The sequence below is a fragment of the Panthera pardus genome, unplaced genomic scaffold (genome assembly GCF_024362965.1).
Source record: "Panthera pardus isolate Hobbes unplaced genomic scaffold, ASM2436296v1 HiC_scaffold_6, whole genome shotgun sequence".
Lineage (NCBI taxonomy): Eukaryota > Metazoa > Chordata > Mammalia > Carnivora > Felidae > Panthera > Panthera pardus.
Window position 1 is genome coordinate 34,312,216 of NW_026526991.1, and position 17,447 is coordinate 34,329,662.

Sequence of the window (17,447 nt, forward strand, 5' to 3'; positions counted from 1 at the left end):
AGCTGCTCCTTAAAAGAATCATTTGATGGGACAATAAGAAACAGCTAATAATGGTTATCATTATGTAAGAGAAAATGGCAAGTTTTGAATTAATTCAAACTCTTATTTGAATTGCATTCAAGCAAATTGATTTTTCTGCATTAACAGATTTCCTCATAAGCAACTAGAAAACTGAGAACATCATCAATACTCATAATTTGATTATCAATCAACCTCCAGTTGACCAGTAGTGATGTTTTTATCCCCTTTCTTCTATTTTCCCTCAGTACCAAATTTTGTTTTGACTACCTGTCCTTCAATTTCTTTTGAAGAGGTCAGTGTTGTGACTATTCAACCACACATTTATCTCAACTGCTATATATTTAACATCTGCTGTTTTGCAAAACTGTTCTCTGTTATGGGGATTGTAGAGAAGTATAGAACCTGGTCTTTGACTTGAAAAATATGAACTATACTTGGGGAAATAAAAATTAACCACAAGGATAATTTGGGGAATAACAAGTAAGTACTGTGTCCATTGAATAAATCAGGTTTTCCTTTTTTTTTTTCCAGGCCACAAATATTATTGAGTTTCTTGTTTTTGCAAGGCATTCTGCCCAATACTTGGCATAGAATGCTGAAAAATCCAGACACGGTCCTTGCCCTTGTGAAAGGCAACAAATATTAAACTGCAAGACTGCGGCAGTGATTAAAATGATCATAAGCACTGCAGAGGAAAAGCATCCTGCTGTAAAACTCAGTAAGAAAGTAACTTAACTTTGTCTACACAGTTGAGAGCTGTGCCCTGAGGAAGTTAACATTTAAGTTGGTAACTGCAGGAGGAATAGGATGTGGGTACAAGGAAGGAAGTAACAGGGAGGAATAAAGGATATAGGAAAGTGCTGATGAGAAGGAAGCTGTATTGTATTTGAGAAGACAGTGACCAAGGTTGCCCGGAGGGGAAGTAGTGAAAGGTGATGATGAAGAGCAACCAGATCCTGCTCTACACAGAGCAGGCTTGGATTCTATCCCAAGTGCGATAAAAATCTATTGATAGAGTTTTAAGCCAGGGTAAGAACAGTGATCGATTTTGCCTTTCAGAAATGCCCACAGGCGTACTAAAAAGCGATGAATGATAGGTAGTGGAGGGGCTCTTCATACTCTAGGTAGTGCAGGGTTAAGTCGTGGCCTGGGATGGTGGCAGTGTTGGTTCCGATAAGCAAGAGAATTTAAACTGTATTTATGAAGGAAATTAAGAGTTCGGCTGACTCTTGAACTGTGCAGGGGTTAGGAGCACTGACGACCAACCCTCCCACACCGCCCCCCCTAAGTGAGAAATCTGCATATCACTTTTGACTTCCCCAAAACGTAATTACTAATAGCCTACTGTTGACTGGAAGCCTTACTGAGAAACAGTTGCTTGACATATGTTTTGTATGTTATATGTATTGTACACTATACTCATAATAAATTAAGCTACAGAGAAAGAAAAGTTAAGAAAATCATTAAAAAAAAGAGAAACTACATTGGCAGTACTGTATTGTTAAAAAAATCTGCATATAAGTGGACCCCCACAGTTCAAACCCATGTTGTTCAAGGGTCAACTGTACTTGGTTATAGATCAAGTATGTGAGGTAAAGAGGAAAGTGTCAGCAAAGGCTCCCAGATTTCTGGCAGGAGCATGTAGGTAAAATATTGGAAAAGTAAATAGAAACTCTGCCAGGAAAGATAGGTGTGAGCTGGGGTAAATAGATAAGATTTGTGCAGGGTGGGAGTCCGGAGTGATAGGCTTCAGATGATAAGAGATAGAGAAACCATCAGGGAAGGATATCTTTGCACACACCCTTGGTACAGATGGACACATCACTGGTGTTGAGGATGATGATAGTTATTGATAGGCTTAGGTAGACAGACAAATTAAAAACATTGAATGTCAGTCTTGATTCTGTAAGGGATTGAAGAACCGTTTACAATTTGGACAAGCAAATGGTGTATTCGTTATATTTCTCTGGCATGGAGGTATGCAAGAGTGAGGGGTATTTGGAATTGGGAGAAAATGGAGACAAAATCACATTATAAAATTATGGCAAAATGAATAAGAAAAAGATAAAGGCTCCAATAAGAAAATAGGGTGAAGACAAGAAAAAAAGATTTTTTTCTTACAAAGAAATTAACTTTATCTGTTACCAAATAGGGCTGAGAATTGAGATACCATTGTAAGCTATAAAACTGATAATTTTTAAATAATTTTTTTTAACGTTTATTTATTTTTGAGACAGAGGGAGACAGAGCATGAACGGGAGAGGGTCAGAGAGAGAGGGAGACACAGAATCTACAGGCTCCAGGCAGTCAGCACAAAGCCCGACGCGGGGCTCGAACTCACCGACTGCGAGACCATGACCTGAGCCGAAGTCGGACGTTTAACCAACTGAGCCACCCAGGCGCCCCTAAAACTGATAATTTTTAAATGATACTGCTGATTTTTTGGAAATGTAACAAAACAGATACTCATACATTGCTGCAAGTAGGTTTAGAAAAAAAAACATTTGGAAAGATTATTTTTAAAGTTTTGATAATTTATACTATCTAACTCACTATTTCCACCTCTTGGCATTTATCTGTAGGAAATAATCAGAGATTCACAAAAACGTATATACAGAGATGCTCATATTAGTGTTGTTTATAACAAGAAGAAATTAATAATGAAATAAATATGCAAATGTGGGGATTAAATGCATGAATTTGGGTATGTTTTTGAAAAAGTAATATGCATAATTAAAACATGTTTTTGAAAAACATGTGATAAACAACCAGAAGCGTATAAACAAAATGTGGATAGTTCTTTTACCTAGCTCATAGCGACACCAAAAATTATGCTTTAAATTTATTTTTTTTTAATTTTTTATTTTGTGACTTTTTTTTAATAATTGGAGAAAAAGCAACAATAAATTCTACTTTCTACTTTTAAAAGCTGTTGTGGCGTGCTTGGGTGGTTCAGTTGGTTAAGTGCAGGACTCTTGATCTCAGCTCAGGTCACGATCTCATGGTTCTTGAGTTCAAGCCCCATGTTTGGTTCTGTGCTGATGGCACAGAGCCTGCTTGGGATCCTCTCTTTCCCTCTCTCTCTGCCCCTCCCCTATTCTCTCTCTCTTTCTCTCTTTCTCAGAAATTAATAAATACATTTAAAAATAAAAGCTATTGCCATAGTTTAATTAAGTATATTGAAGTAGGCTGACAATGAGAATAAAGAGAAAGAAAGAGATGAGAAATTTTTGAGGGGAAAACTAACAAAATTCAGTGGCTTAATACACTAGATTAAGAGAAGAATGGATTATATTTAGCACGTGGATGATGAGAAATAGTAGAGCTATGATTAAAGTAGGAAAGTTGCATGACTTCTTAAAAATTTGGAGCTGGGAATGTTTAAAGAAAATATTCAGTATTTTATAGGAAAAATAAAACTATTGCTGAGGGAAAGGGTCAGGTAAGTAGATTCACAGAAGGAAAGAACAGAAAGAAGATTGAGGACTGGACACAAGGTTTAACTGGCCCAAAGTCTGCTTCTAGCTTTTCGATAATAGAGATAATAGGATTTGTATTTAAAGTCAGTAACTAGAAGAATAATGTTTTTTGACAGCTGCATATACACTCACTGGATGAGATTATAAATTAACTTGCTTAAAGCTATTTACTTTAGTTATGTCTGGGCACTGTGGTTTTAGTAAGGAGACATGCCAGATGTAATTTACATTATGTAGGTATTAAGAAAAAACCTTGTGATGTTGCTGGCTTATGTTTCAGAAAAAAAGAGAGAGAGAAAGGGAGAATTTTTTTAAAGTTACTTATTCAACTGGTTTTACTTTGGATTAATTCACTTCCAAAACTAATATTTTATGGCTGTACTTTACATGAAAGACATGAAGAATATTAATTGGAGATAATTTGCTAGCTATTGGTTAAATATAGAAAGCACCATAAGATCTATTGCTAGAGCTGGTTTTCATAATAATTCATTATTCTTTATTTAAAATTTTCAAATCAAATACAAGTAACATATCTAAGCAGGATTGGGGATTTTAAAGGAAAATGCTATATTATTAACAGACTGATTAAAAAATAAGATTTATTCTTCTTCTGTTAGAAGAACTACCATATGATTCAGCTCTACTTCTAGGTGTTTATCCAAAAAACCAAATACACTAATTCAAAAAGAGATATGCACCCCTATGTTCATTACAGCATTATTTCTAGTAGCCAAGATACAGAAGCAACCTAAACAGATGAACAGATAAAGAAGGCGTGGTGTATATAGATAAAAAGGAATATTACGGAGCCATAAAATAGAATGAAATCATACCATTTGTGACAACATGGATGGACCTAGAGCGTGTCATGCTAAGTGAAATAAGCCAGACGGTGAAAGACAAATACTACGATTTCATTTATATGTGGAATCTAAAATCCAAACCAAACAAACAAATAAAACAAAGCAGAAGCAGAAAACAAACTGATGGTTACCAGAGGGGAAGTGGGTGGGAGATGGACGAAGCAGGTGAAAGGTATTAAGAGGTACATCTTCCAGTTATAAAATAAATAAATAAGAGACAGGACTGTAAGGTACAGCATAGGGAATATAGTCAATATTCTAACAACTTGGTGTGGCAACAGATGGTAGGTAGGTAGACTTATTGTGGTGACCATTTCATAATGTATATAAATTTTTTTTGTTTAAAAAATGTTTTTAATGTTTATTCATTTTTGAGAGACAGACAGAGACAAAGCATGAGCAGGGGACGGGCAGAGAGAGAGGGAGACACAGAATGCGAAGCAGGTTCCAGGCTTCTGAGCTGTCAGCACAGAGCCTGATTCAGGGCTTGAACCCACGAACTGTGAGATCATGACCTGAGCCAAAGTCAGACACTTAACTGACTGAGCCACCCAGGTGTCCCTAAATATTTTTTAAGGATTTTTTCGTAATGCATATATTAAATCACTATTGTATTAATACAATGTTGTGAGTCAATTATTTTTTAACAAAAAGATAAAAAGGACAAACTACATATTTGGATAAAATGTCAGAAATAAATTACAAAAAGAAAGACTCTATGGGCAGGAACAGACTACCTTTTGCCTGTCCTATTGAGGACTGATAATGAATTGCTGAATAAATAACTTATTGAGCGAATAAATGCATATCTTATCATCTTTACCATCTCAGTGAGAGGTACATGAGAAAACTATGAAATATGATGTTTGAAATTTTATAATACATGAGGCATGATAATAAAATATCCTATTCCCACCTCAAACTAGACTTTTTTCCCCTAAACCTTTATCTTGAAACTTATGTAGCTTAAAGAAATTAAGGTTATAGTATATAAACATGTACCAACCACCTAGATTCTAATATAAACTCTTTACTATATTTGCTAGATAACATAATTATCTATCCATTTATCAAACCATTTTATTTTATGGTTTTCCAAATAACTTGCAGATATCAGTACATTTCCCTAAATGTTTAAGCATGTATAACATTAACCAGAATTTACTGTTTTACAGAATTTTTTCTTTTGAGCTAAATTTTACATACAATGAAATGCAAATACCTTAAGTGTACCATTCAGTAAGTTCAGATACATACACTTGTGCAACTCCAAATTCCTATCAAGATACAGGTTACTGAAACCCCAGAAATTTCCTTCATACTCCTTCTCCATCCATTCTTGCTCCCACCATCCCAGAAACAATTTCGTCTTAATTTTTTTTATAGATTAGATTTTTCTATTCTAGAACTTCATATAGATCATACAGTATGTATATAACATTTCTTTCACTTAGCACTCTGTGTTTGAGATTTCTCTATGCTGTTGCCTTCCTTTTTATTATTGAGTAGTATTCCACCATGTGAGTAAGGCACAGTTTATTTATTCTCCTATTGGTGGACATCTGGGCTGTGTCTAGTTTTGAGCTGTTCTGAATAATTTGCTATGAACATTCTTGTATATGTTTGTGTGTTTGAACATATGCTTTCATTTCTCGTGAGTAAATTCTGTGCCACAGGGGAGGTTGTGGACTTAATTTTATAAATATAGCCAGACCGTTTGTTATGTGATTGTACCACTTTCCACTTTCACCAAGAATATATGAACACTCAGGGGTTTCTTAAATTTATTTATTTATTTTGAGAGAGAGACAGAGACAGCATGAGTGGGGGAGGGGCAGAGAGAGGGAGAAAGAGAGAATCCCAAACAAGTTCCACACTGTCAGCGCAGAGCCCAATGCAGGACTCAAACTCACAAACTGTGAGATCAGGACCTGAGTGGAAATCAAGAGTCAGACGCTTAACCACTTGAGCTACCCAGGACTCCCCTGGTGAGCATTCAGTTTGATCTACATTCTCATCCACATTTGTTGCTGTCAGTCTTTCTTAGTGTGCGACATTCCGATAAATATAAGATTTTTTAAATGTCACTTGTATTTCTAGGTTCTTTTATAGGTCACAGAAACAATGTTTCCTTCTAGTTGGAAAGAATTTCCAAACACATATAATCTTATTAAACTGATTATTCTTTTTCCTTTTCCTTATGCCACCATCTGCAAGACACCACAGCGACTCAGAGATTTCTTGCTGTAAGAATCACACGGGAACATAGGATAAGGAGCTCTAGGTAGGGCTGCCCCTTCTCAGTCTCTAGACTCCACAGGGAGACCAAAAGGGAGGTCGGAATATTTGCATACTCCGCGTAAGACCTCCTCTTGCTAGCCTCAATATCATCACCATCCAGCAAAAGAATGGGAATCCAAAATTCTGCATGTTCCTGGCAAAAGCCTCCTTCTTTCCTTTGCTGAATACTATTCACAGCCTCCCCATCACTGACCGCATGGGGATGATCGGAACTCATTTTATTATGCCCTAAACACGGGATTACTTCTGTCACAAGGAGGTGAGGACACCCAGACCATCCCTCCTCTTCCTGGTTCAAGTCTCCTTGTGGTTCTATTGGCAGGGGGGCAACTATAAGACATCACACATAGTTAAGTTTTTGGGTCCTACTAATAGAATACAAGCTCCATGATGGCAGGGATGTTTGTTTTTTGTTTGTTTGTTTGTTTTCAGTTTTTGTTCACTGCCGTATCTTCAGTACTTAGAAAACCTGGAATATGCTTAATAAGTATTTTTTTTATTTTTTTAAGTTTTTTTTTTTTTTTTTTTTTTTTTTTTTACCGTTTATTTATTTTTGAGACAGAGAGAGACAGAGCATGAATGGGGGAGGGTCAGAGAGAGAGGGAGACACAGAATCTGAAACAGGCTCCAGGCTCTGAGCGGTCAGCACAGAGCCTGACGCGGGGCTTGAACTCACAGACTGTGAGATCATGACCTGAGCCGAAGTCGGACGCTCAACCGACTGAGCCACCCAGGCGCCCCAATAAGTATTTTTTAAAGGAATAAATTTCCTTTGACAAAGAAGTTTCATGTTCTGAAACGGGAAAAATTTTTAATCCTATGTATAAACGAGAGAAGCAAACATACAAGTTACTAAAGGACATACTGAAGTCCTCACAAGTTACTCATGAGCAGTATTAAATTTCTGGCCAGTATTGAATCCCTGGTCAGTCTCCTGACTAATTGAATTTTAGTCTCAAAGTTGGAATAGTCTTAGAGTCCCACTTTCCCACCTCGTGTAGAGGTAAATTCTCCAATGTATTGCATTTGCCAGCTTTTAATTGACATTTCCAGGGATAAAGAGACCATTAACAGGTTGATAAAATAATATTCATCTTGTCTTGATTTCCGGGCCATTCTTTTCAGTGTCCTATCCTATTAACTTACTTAATCATCGCAATGAACTTAGCAAGTAGTCATTATTAATATCAGCCAGGTAAGCCTATTTTATAGAAGAGGAAACTGAAGCTAGCCAGGTTAAATAAGTTGGAATTTGAAGCTGAAGAATCGAGTTCCAGAATCTTTAACTATTTAACTATTTAACTATTACACTATTCTGCTTCTCAGATGCCGAAGTAAGGCAAATGTGCTGAAGAATTTCAAAGGGGCTGTAACCAAAAACCAAGGTTATATGAATTTTGAAGCCCCTAACCCTTTGGGCAAATAGACATAAAAGGACTGAGGAACTAGATCTTGACTAGAATCAGGAGTTAGTTTGGGGTCCCCTTTCTCTCAAGTCAAGACAGAGAGGCTTCAATGGATCTGAGAAATCTTACTTGTCCCCTAAAGTTAGGAAAGCCTTCCAGCCTCTCCTGACGTAGACCTAAATGGCAGAAATGGGCTCGGCAGCTGCTCCAAAGGCAAGAGTAAAAGGATTTTGCCACCTAGTTAGAACGTACTTTCCCTCACACTACTTATAGGAACAAAAATGTGTATGTGTTTCTTGAGGGCCACATGGACCACGTGTAAAAGAGATTTGGTGTGGAAATAATCTCAGGGCTTGGTCAGTAAGATAGTTTTAGAGGAGCAAAAGAACCTTAGTAATGGCTAGCAAATATCACTATATTCTCAGGGGTTGCAAGAGTAAGCAAGAAGTCACGAGAGAGAGAGAGACAGAGAGACAGAGAGGGAGGGAGAGAGAGAAGCATTAAACAGATGGAAGGAACGCATAAAAACAAGGGAGACTCTGAAGAATGTGCAAACACAGCTAAAAAGGATATTGTCAGCTTTAAATACCGGGTATGCCCATAAAGAATGAAACCAGGGTAAAATAACACCTGGCTTTCTCCCCTCACTTTCCTGCTTCCTCCTATTTCAATTCTGGGGAATCAGCTGTAATAAAAAGAGACTTAGAAGCCGAAGGCAAGAAGATTGGCTACATCCTTGAATGAAACCAACAGCTTTGACTTAGACATAGGGCCAGATGTTCTAAATATTGAATTGATGTTCTTCTGTGATTTAAAGAAGCCAAGGAAATTGTAATTACCTAAGAGCAAGGTGTAAAATCATGAGACTGCCCACATTTTTACCTAGAAGCAAGAAAGAATGCTCCCACAGAAGCAAAAGCAAATCTGCTTTCTGATTACATTTCATAACACCCACTCGTTCGATGTACAGGTTATAAGGAAGGACGTCAAAAAATCCAGGGTTTCCTGAGGTCATGCTCCAGCCGTTTTTCCTGCTCATGTGGTGCAGTTCTATCACAGCACCAAGATTTCAGAGCACATTGGTAGCTTTTTACTTTTCTACTGTAGACATACAAGCATGCTATTTTCTTCTCTTCCATGGTTCAAGGAGAGGATTACATTCAGGTGTATGTGGACTGACACCACATTTTTAAAGTAATTTTTGGATTATGTATTCTTGGTAGTTAAGATTTTTTTTTTTAAGTAAAGCAGCTGTCAGCCTATGCCTTGAGAATTTTTTTCCTCTACAATATTTGTTATCTTTGGAAGATATCTTTGGAAGAAAACTTAATGCTAATGATTAGGTATTAGATAAAGAACATGATTTGCTTCGAAATGTGTTTTAAATCAGGCAATTTTGTAAACTAAACCTCACCAGATGATTTTTCTGATATATTAAACTTAATCTCCCTATTATGAAGCAAGAGTTGAGTAAATACAAAATACATCCAATATCTCCAAATTAGTCTCAGACAGAAGCAAACCTATGAAATAGGTGGATGGATGGATGGATGGATGGATGGATGGATGGATGGACGGACAGAGAGGGAAAGAAATGTAGTTTCTTATGGTATAGCTCTGATGAAGGAGGACCATTTAAAGTAGGTTTGATAAAATTAAAAAGGACTGCTTGGAGATGGGGAAGAAATGTATAAGTTCCCACCACAAATTAGGAATGCTCTAATTATTCTTCCATCTATCTAGGATAGATGATGTCTTAATCTCTATTCTATTCCTCTAACTCTTTCTAGGATGAAAGAATTGGGTAAGCATTTTTTTTTTCATATCACATCTCTATAAAGTATATAAATTCAAAGAGGAAGAGTGCCTTTACCCACAAGAATCTTCCACTGTGGGATCAAACAAAATTAGCATGGGTTGGAGTTTTTTATGTGTATGGTAATGGGATTCCTAGCTTTTCTTCTTTACATTCTCCATGCAACCAATAAAAGCTATTCTCCATTGTTGTTGTTGTTATTGTTGTTGTTGTTGTTGGGAAAATACACAGGTTAATACTGGATAGTGTAGTTTCACCACAGAAGTGGGCCAGAAAGAGTTGCAATAGCCTGTTTCAAAATCAAAAAAATAATTTTGGAGAACATTCAACAACTGTCTCCAGAACATCAATAATCTGAGTGTATCGATACATTTAGCTGGAAGAACACAGAGTGAGGTGGCTAGTTTCCAAAGATAGCATGAAACAATTCCAAAGTTGCCAACAATATATGAGAGGAGAGATGCTCTAGGACTTGTGAACCCTAGAATTTAAACAACTTGTCTTGCAACTTCCCCTTCCTTCTCTTAGAGCACTGATCCCCACAACAAAGTTTAGGTAGGTCTGTTGAGGGTGAGAGGACACATGGAGAACCAATGACAAGCCAGACATCTAGTCACAGCCACCATTTGACTATAGCTATGTGAAGACTCTAAGAAGAATCAGTAGGGAAAGTTCACGTCTGGTCCCCAAGTAACCCACAGAATCTGAGCGAGAACAAAACGGTTATTATATTAAGTCATTATATTTTGGGATGGCTTTTTACACACCAGTAGATAACTGAAACAGTAAGAATCCCCTAAATCTTGTCTCCTGTTGTATATGTTGAATTTCAGTTTCTTCTTTTAAACAAACAAATAAACAGCTCTACCATTGTTAAAGAAATAAAATCACTTTTTAAATTGGTTCTTGACTTTTTACCTCACATGTGAGTGTCACCTATCTATAGCATATCACATGAAAAATCCCATCCCTGATACACCATGACAAAATGGACTACAGTATTCCCTTTTCCTCAGAGGCAAATAACTAAATTAACCAACTATCCACTCCAGTTACAAATGTTACTATTAGGGGCGCCTGGGTGGCCGGTTAAGCATCCAATTTTGGCTCTGGTAATGATCTCATGGTTCATGGGTTCGAGTTCTGCATAGGGCTCTGTGCTGACAGCCCGGAGCTGGAGGCTGCTTTGGATTCTGTCTCCCAGTCTCTCTGACCCTCCCCCACTTGTGCTCTGTTCTCTCTCAAAAAATAAATAAACATTAAAAAAAATGTTGCTATCAAAATAAGGCCTTGTAGAAAACCAGTAGAGTGACAAGAGACAGCCAAGAAAGACTTAGCCCATTTGCTTTGAAACTGCCAGAATTAAAATGATGATACTGCATGGTTACGTTTTGTGCAGCTTTGAATCCTGCAAATTTGAGCTAGTGTGATGTAAAACACGAAGCCTCATTTCATAATACAAATCCCAGAAATAAAAAGGAATCTTAAGAATCACACGATTTCAGAAGCTACTAGCTATGATTTACAAACTGAATTTATATTATTGTCACATGATAGAGTTACATTAGCTGGTAAACAGAAAGACCTACTATAATCTGGAATTGTCTGGGTTTTCAATTATGCAGGCTATGAGGAGAAAGATGTTTTATGTAAAACGTCACCGCCCTGGGTATTTCAGTCTATGTTACCAAAGGTGGGAGGTGGAAATGAGTTGAAGAAGAGAAGCAGGTTTCAACACATCTTTTTGAAGACTTAAGAACTCTTCATCCACAGAAGCAACGCACCAACATTTAAAGGCCTCACTTAGGATTCGGGATGTTAGAGTGGACTCTAAACCTAAAACTGCCACTTGCCAAATGAGGGATATCAGATCCCTTACTTAGCTTCTCCTTAAGTACTTCAAGGATGGAATTCATTCATTCTATTCCATTTATTTATTCACTAGTGGACTTTTTTGAGTGTCCACAATGAGCAGGCACTGTACAATGAGAATATAAACATGAATACATTGTGATTGTTGGTATGATAGGACTGATAGCACTTTAAAGGAACAGAAATGTTTGCAATAATCTCCAGAGTATACTTTAGCTCTAAAACATTGTAATTTGGATTCCCCTTGATGTTCCAATACAAACTGAAATTCAAAATGAAAAGGACAAGCTACACATTAATTTTATTTCTTTTATAACCCAGACACTATTAAGAGAGTAACGCACTTTCAAAAAGACTGCTTGCTTGGATAGCATAATAGCACTCCTGTATAGTTTTGTAATATTCAACGAAATCCTTCACAAACTACAATATAATCACTGTGCAAAGATATATTTAGCTTGCAATATTCTGTTGACTTGAAGAAAGTCCTTCAAAAAAGTGTTAAAAAGCTGAGTGGATTAATTGGAACACTTTAATAATAGGTGAAAATTATTTAGTCTACCTGTGCAAGCCAGAAAATCAGTTCTCATTCTTTTTTATGGAATCTCTATGAAACAATGTCTTGGGGATTTGTGAGAAGTGGGAGGAGCCTTGGAGAGAATTTGTCATATTTTCAGGATCTCACAGTGGGGTCTTCAGATTACAGGCTTCAAAAATCTCTAGGGGGTTATTAACAAAAGCAAATTCAGAGACTTACCCAGTCCTAGTGAAAGAGAATTTTTGAGGCAGGTCTTGGGAATCTTCATTTTAACAAGCTCCCCATGTTGGCTCACACACACTCCAGTTTGTGGGTCACATGTTCTAATCCTACCACCTTATTTTACAGGTAAGAAAACTGAGGGGCTGAGAGATTTAGTGACTTAATAAGTGACTTATTTTTATTCTAAAAACAGTTCTTCCTAAAAAACAGAGAAACAGAGCAAAAGTCGTATTTTTTAATAGGTTCTATAGGGGAAAGAAAGAAAAAAAGGTATGAGGAAGATAAAGAACATTTTCACAGCCTGCCTTTTCCATGAGTATACTCATTTCTTTCCATCCTAATCAGAAAATTCCTTCAGCCGTTCATTATTCAATTGGAATTTTAAGTGCTGTTGACCTGCTGTCTGCTTTAAATCATTTGACAAGTAAGACAGGTGAAGTCACAATAACTCTATTCTCTCAGTATCATATCAAGCTGAATACACATTCAAAACAGAGCAAGAGGGAGAAAAACTCTCTCATACAAACAACTGCATGTATTTAACATCACCTGCCCCTCATGGATAGTCTGGGTGACACAGAATGCACTTATTAAAACTATAGTGACATGAGTAGTTTTAGTTCATAATAATCCATCTTAAGGTAGATATTATATTGTTTAGAAGCAATTATATGATTGAGTAAAATACCTTAGTCTTTAAAACCTCAAACTATGAAATCACTCTCTATAACTCATAAACTCAATAGGCTCTGCCCTAGTCTGTACTATCCTTATTTCTTTTTTCCAGTTCTATTGAGAAATAATTGACATGCAACACCATATAAATTTAAGATGTACAGCATGATGGTTTGGCTTATATATATTGTGAAATAATTTCAGTAATAAGTTTAGTTAGCATTCATCATCTCATATAGAGAAAGCAAAAAAAGAAAAAAAATTTTTCTTATAATGAGAGAGGATTTACTCTCTTAAACTTTCATGTATATCACTTAGCAATGTTAGCTATAGTCACCATATTGTACATTATATTCCTAGTATTTGTTTGTCCTTTAACTGGGAGTTTGTATCTTGACCCCCCTTTCTCCAACTGAGATCATACAGTATTTTGCTATCTCTGCCTGACTTATTTCACTTAACATAATGCCTTCAAGTTTCATCCATGTTGTTACGAATGGCAGGATTTCCTTGTTTCTTATGGCTGAATAATATTTTTTTAATGTTTGTTTATTTATTTGTTTGAAATATAATTTATTGCCAAGTTAGCTAACATACAGTGTATATAGTGTATTTGGCTTTGGAGTAGGTTCCCATGATTCACTGCTTACATACAACACCCAGTGCTCATCCCAACAGGTGCCCTTCTCAAAGCCCATCACCTATTTTCCCCTCTCCTCCCACCCATCAACTCTCAGTTTGTTCTCTGTATTTAAGAGTCATTTACGCTTTGCCTCCCTCTCTGAAACTATTTTTTCCCCTTCCCTTCCCCCATGATCTTCTGTTAAGTTTCTCAAATTCCACATATGATTGAAAACATATGCTATCTTTCTCTGACTTATTTCACTTAGCATAATACCCTCCAGTTCCATCCATTTTGTTGCAAATGGCAAGATTTCATTCTTTCTCATTGCCAAGTAGTATTCCATTGTATATGTAAACCACATATTCTTTATCCATTCATCAGATGATGGACATTTGGGATTTTTAATTAATAAGAAAGTAATATGCACTTTACATACTAGACCAATCAATACACAACTGACGTTTAATGATTGTTTAACCTATAAGCCATGTTTTGTTCGAGGAGATTTTGAATAAGGACTAAATTTGTCTAAATAAAAAAATATTTTTAATATAGCTAATATATTTATTCTTACATTCCTTACTATTAATTGATGAAGAACTAAGAGTATTTTGGAACTACCTATGTGGATGTTTTACTATCCTGATTCTGTTCTAGGAAGATAGAATTTAAAAATCTTGCCCTTTGGAAAACAATCTCCTGAGAATGTGGTGTCAGTTATTTATGATACCTCCTTTAAAAAAGAATGAAGAAAACAGAGACTCATTTTTAAGTTAGCTTTGGGGCAACTGCAACTTGGACAAAGAACGTAGGTGTCAGTAAAATCGTCCTGTCTAGCTTAGGGTTTCACGCAACGTTGCTGGTAGAAATTAATTTCTATTTGATGTTGAATTCTTGATGAAGTTTTAACTTGTCAAGAGTTGTAAGCTCATAAATGTGTGTCTATGGTGAAATTTTATTCAATTAAGCCTCATAATGCTCTAGGTATTTTACTGTTCTGAACAGGAGATCTCTTGAACATGTTGTTTCCTGTACCCACAGGCTAATCCTCAAAGTGTACATTCATAACTGAACATTAGTCTACAATTCTAAAATAAATCCTGTGGCATTTACAAGTTAAACATGCTATTATTTCCTGTAGGAGACAGCTTTTTGGTTGACATTTTTTTTTAGTATAAAATGGAATTAAGGGGTTTTAATGTCCTTTTTCTTAAAGATGTGAAGAAATCTGACATTAAACAAGGTTACCAATGGAAATAAAACTAGAAGTGCACTGTTGATGCATATGTACTTTTAAAGAATCAATGCAATGATCTCAGTATATGTGTTCATGTGATACTTAATACTATGTGTTCATGTAAATATCGTATATTTAAAGACAAGCTTACTTAGAGGCCTTTTTATCCACCTGCCTTGAAATAAAAGCGTATCATTGCAACTTAATAATAAAGCATTATGTAACCTTTCTATGCTACCCATTTATTTAACCATGAGTTTTTATAGAAGGCTACTCAGGATATTGAACCACAAACCTTAACTAAATATGGGAGAATATTTGGCACAAACATTGCAAAAATAATAATTATGTTATAATCCTTATGGGAATGGATATTATGTTCTGCTGAAAACCACTTTCCTACCTAGTACTGTAAAACCAAACTTGTTGATGAAGTCCTAAAGAACTGTTATTATGACTTATATTTATTGAAAGGCGGCTGCATTTCACACACTGCTAAAACTTAAGGCATTTTTGTTTGTTTGTCTTATTTAACCTCATAGAAAGCCTACAAGTTAGCTATGTCACAGGTTAAAAAAAAATTGTGCTAAAAGGGGTAAAAATAAGTAACTACTGAAAAGGGCATAGCTGAAATGAGGCAAATCTAAAGCTTTAAATCTGAGCCTGATTCCAAATTTCGTAGAGAGAAAACGTAACTTTTAAAATAGAGGCATTAACTTTTAAAGAAAACAAATTGAAATGTAAACATCAGTTCTTTATAGGTATCTCTCCAAGAAAATTCCCTTATGACACCCGTGAGAATTATGTTGACTGAAAGTAAATCATGGTTTTAGTCACAGCGTAGGAGTGAGGCAGCATAACATTACAGTGGCTAGACCTCTGTGTTAGAATACACTTTCTGGAGTCTGATAGGCGAGATTAACATCCTAGTCATGCTGTTTACTAGCTATGTGACCTTGAGCACATTACTAGTGTCTCCGTACCTTAGATATATTGCCTGTGAAATGGGCATATTAAGAACAATCTTCATCTGGAGGAATGAGTTCATGTACATCAAGTTCAGTGCCTACAGAGAGTAAATGGGGTGTGTATGTGAACTACTGCTCCTGCTCTATCACACCAAATATTTGTGGTTCACCACCGTGACGTTATAGACACAGATAGAAAGTGTCAGCCGGATTCGGAGAAAAGACAAAGGAAACTTGGAGCTAGAAAAAGGAAAATACGTACCTTTAGCTAATTAATGAGATAAAAAAGTGAACAATGACTCATAGAATTAATAGATCTGATTATGGTATTCATATTTAATCTAGAATTAATTAACTTGTTCAACAAGTATTTACAGAATGAATTTTACATGGCAGGCACTATGTTAGACATAACAGTAATGGAAAGAGGCCCGATCCCTGATAAAGAAGAAAATTATTACATATGCGACAACATGAAGGAACCTGTAGAATATCATGTTGCGTGAAATAATCCAGTCACAGAAGGACAAATCTTGCGTGATTCCATTTGTGTGAGGTTTCTAGAATAGTCAAACTCATTAAAAAAAAAAAAAAAAAAAAACAAGAATGTAATAGTGGCCAAGGGCTGGAGTAGGTCATTGTTGTTCAAAGGGTATAAACTTTTAGTTATGTAAGATATAAGTTCCAGAGATCTGCTGTACAACATTGTTGTGCAGAGTTAACAATACTCTGTTGTGTACTCACATTTTCTAAGAGAGTAGATATCATGTTACGTGTTTTTACTATAATCTAAAAAGAAGTTTTTAATGTAAAAAGAGGCACCGTCCCTGCCCCTTTAAGTCTTACAATCCAGATTTGTATCAATGACAAATTAAGCTCAAATCAAATAACCTTTCCTACTGCAGTTAGAAACTGCGAGTCATTAGTGTCTAGAATCTGTTCAGCTTAAAGAGTTAATGTCTACTGAAATAACTTGTTACTACAGTATTATATACAGAAAAAAATTCTCTGAACAAACGAGTCTCAGCAAATGTATAATGTATAAATCATCCTTTAGATTTAGGAGGGTAAAGAAGATTGTACTGCATGTGTAAAATGTAGATTTGGTCAAATAACAATTGACAGTAGCATAAAAAAGATTATAAGAGACATGATCAAATGCTCAAAATGTTATTTTACTTTCTTCCCTACCTTAAAGTGATATCTAATTTCCTATAACTTTTCTTATAGAGTAGGAGCAGATATATAATTACAATCATTTCAATCATTTATATAGAAAAAATCAAGCTGCATTAAGTAGATACTTTTTTTTAAGTTTCAGCAATTAACAACTAAGAAGAGAAAGTCAGCAGAAACTGACCCTAACTAATAGAAATGACAAGGTGAAAGGTGGAAACATCAAATTAGACCAGCAAGACAAT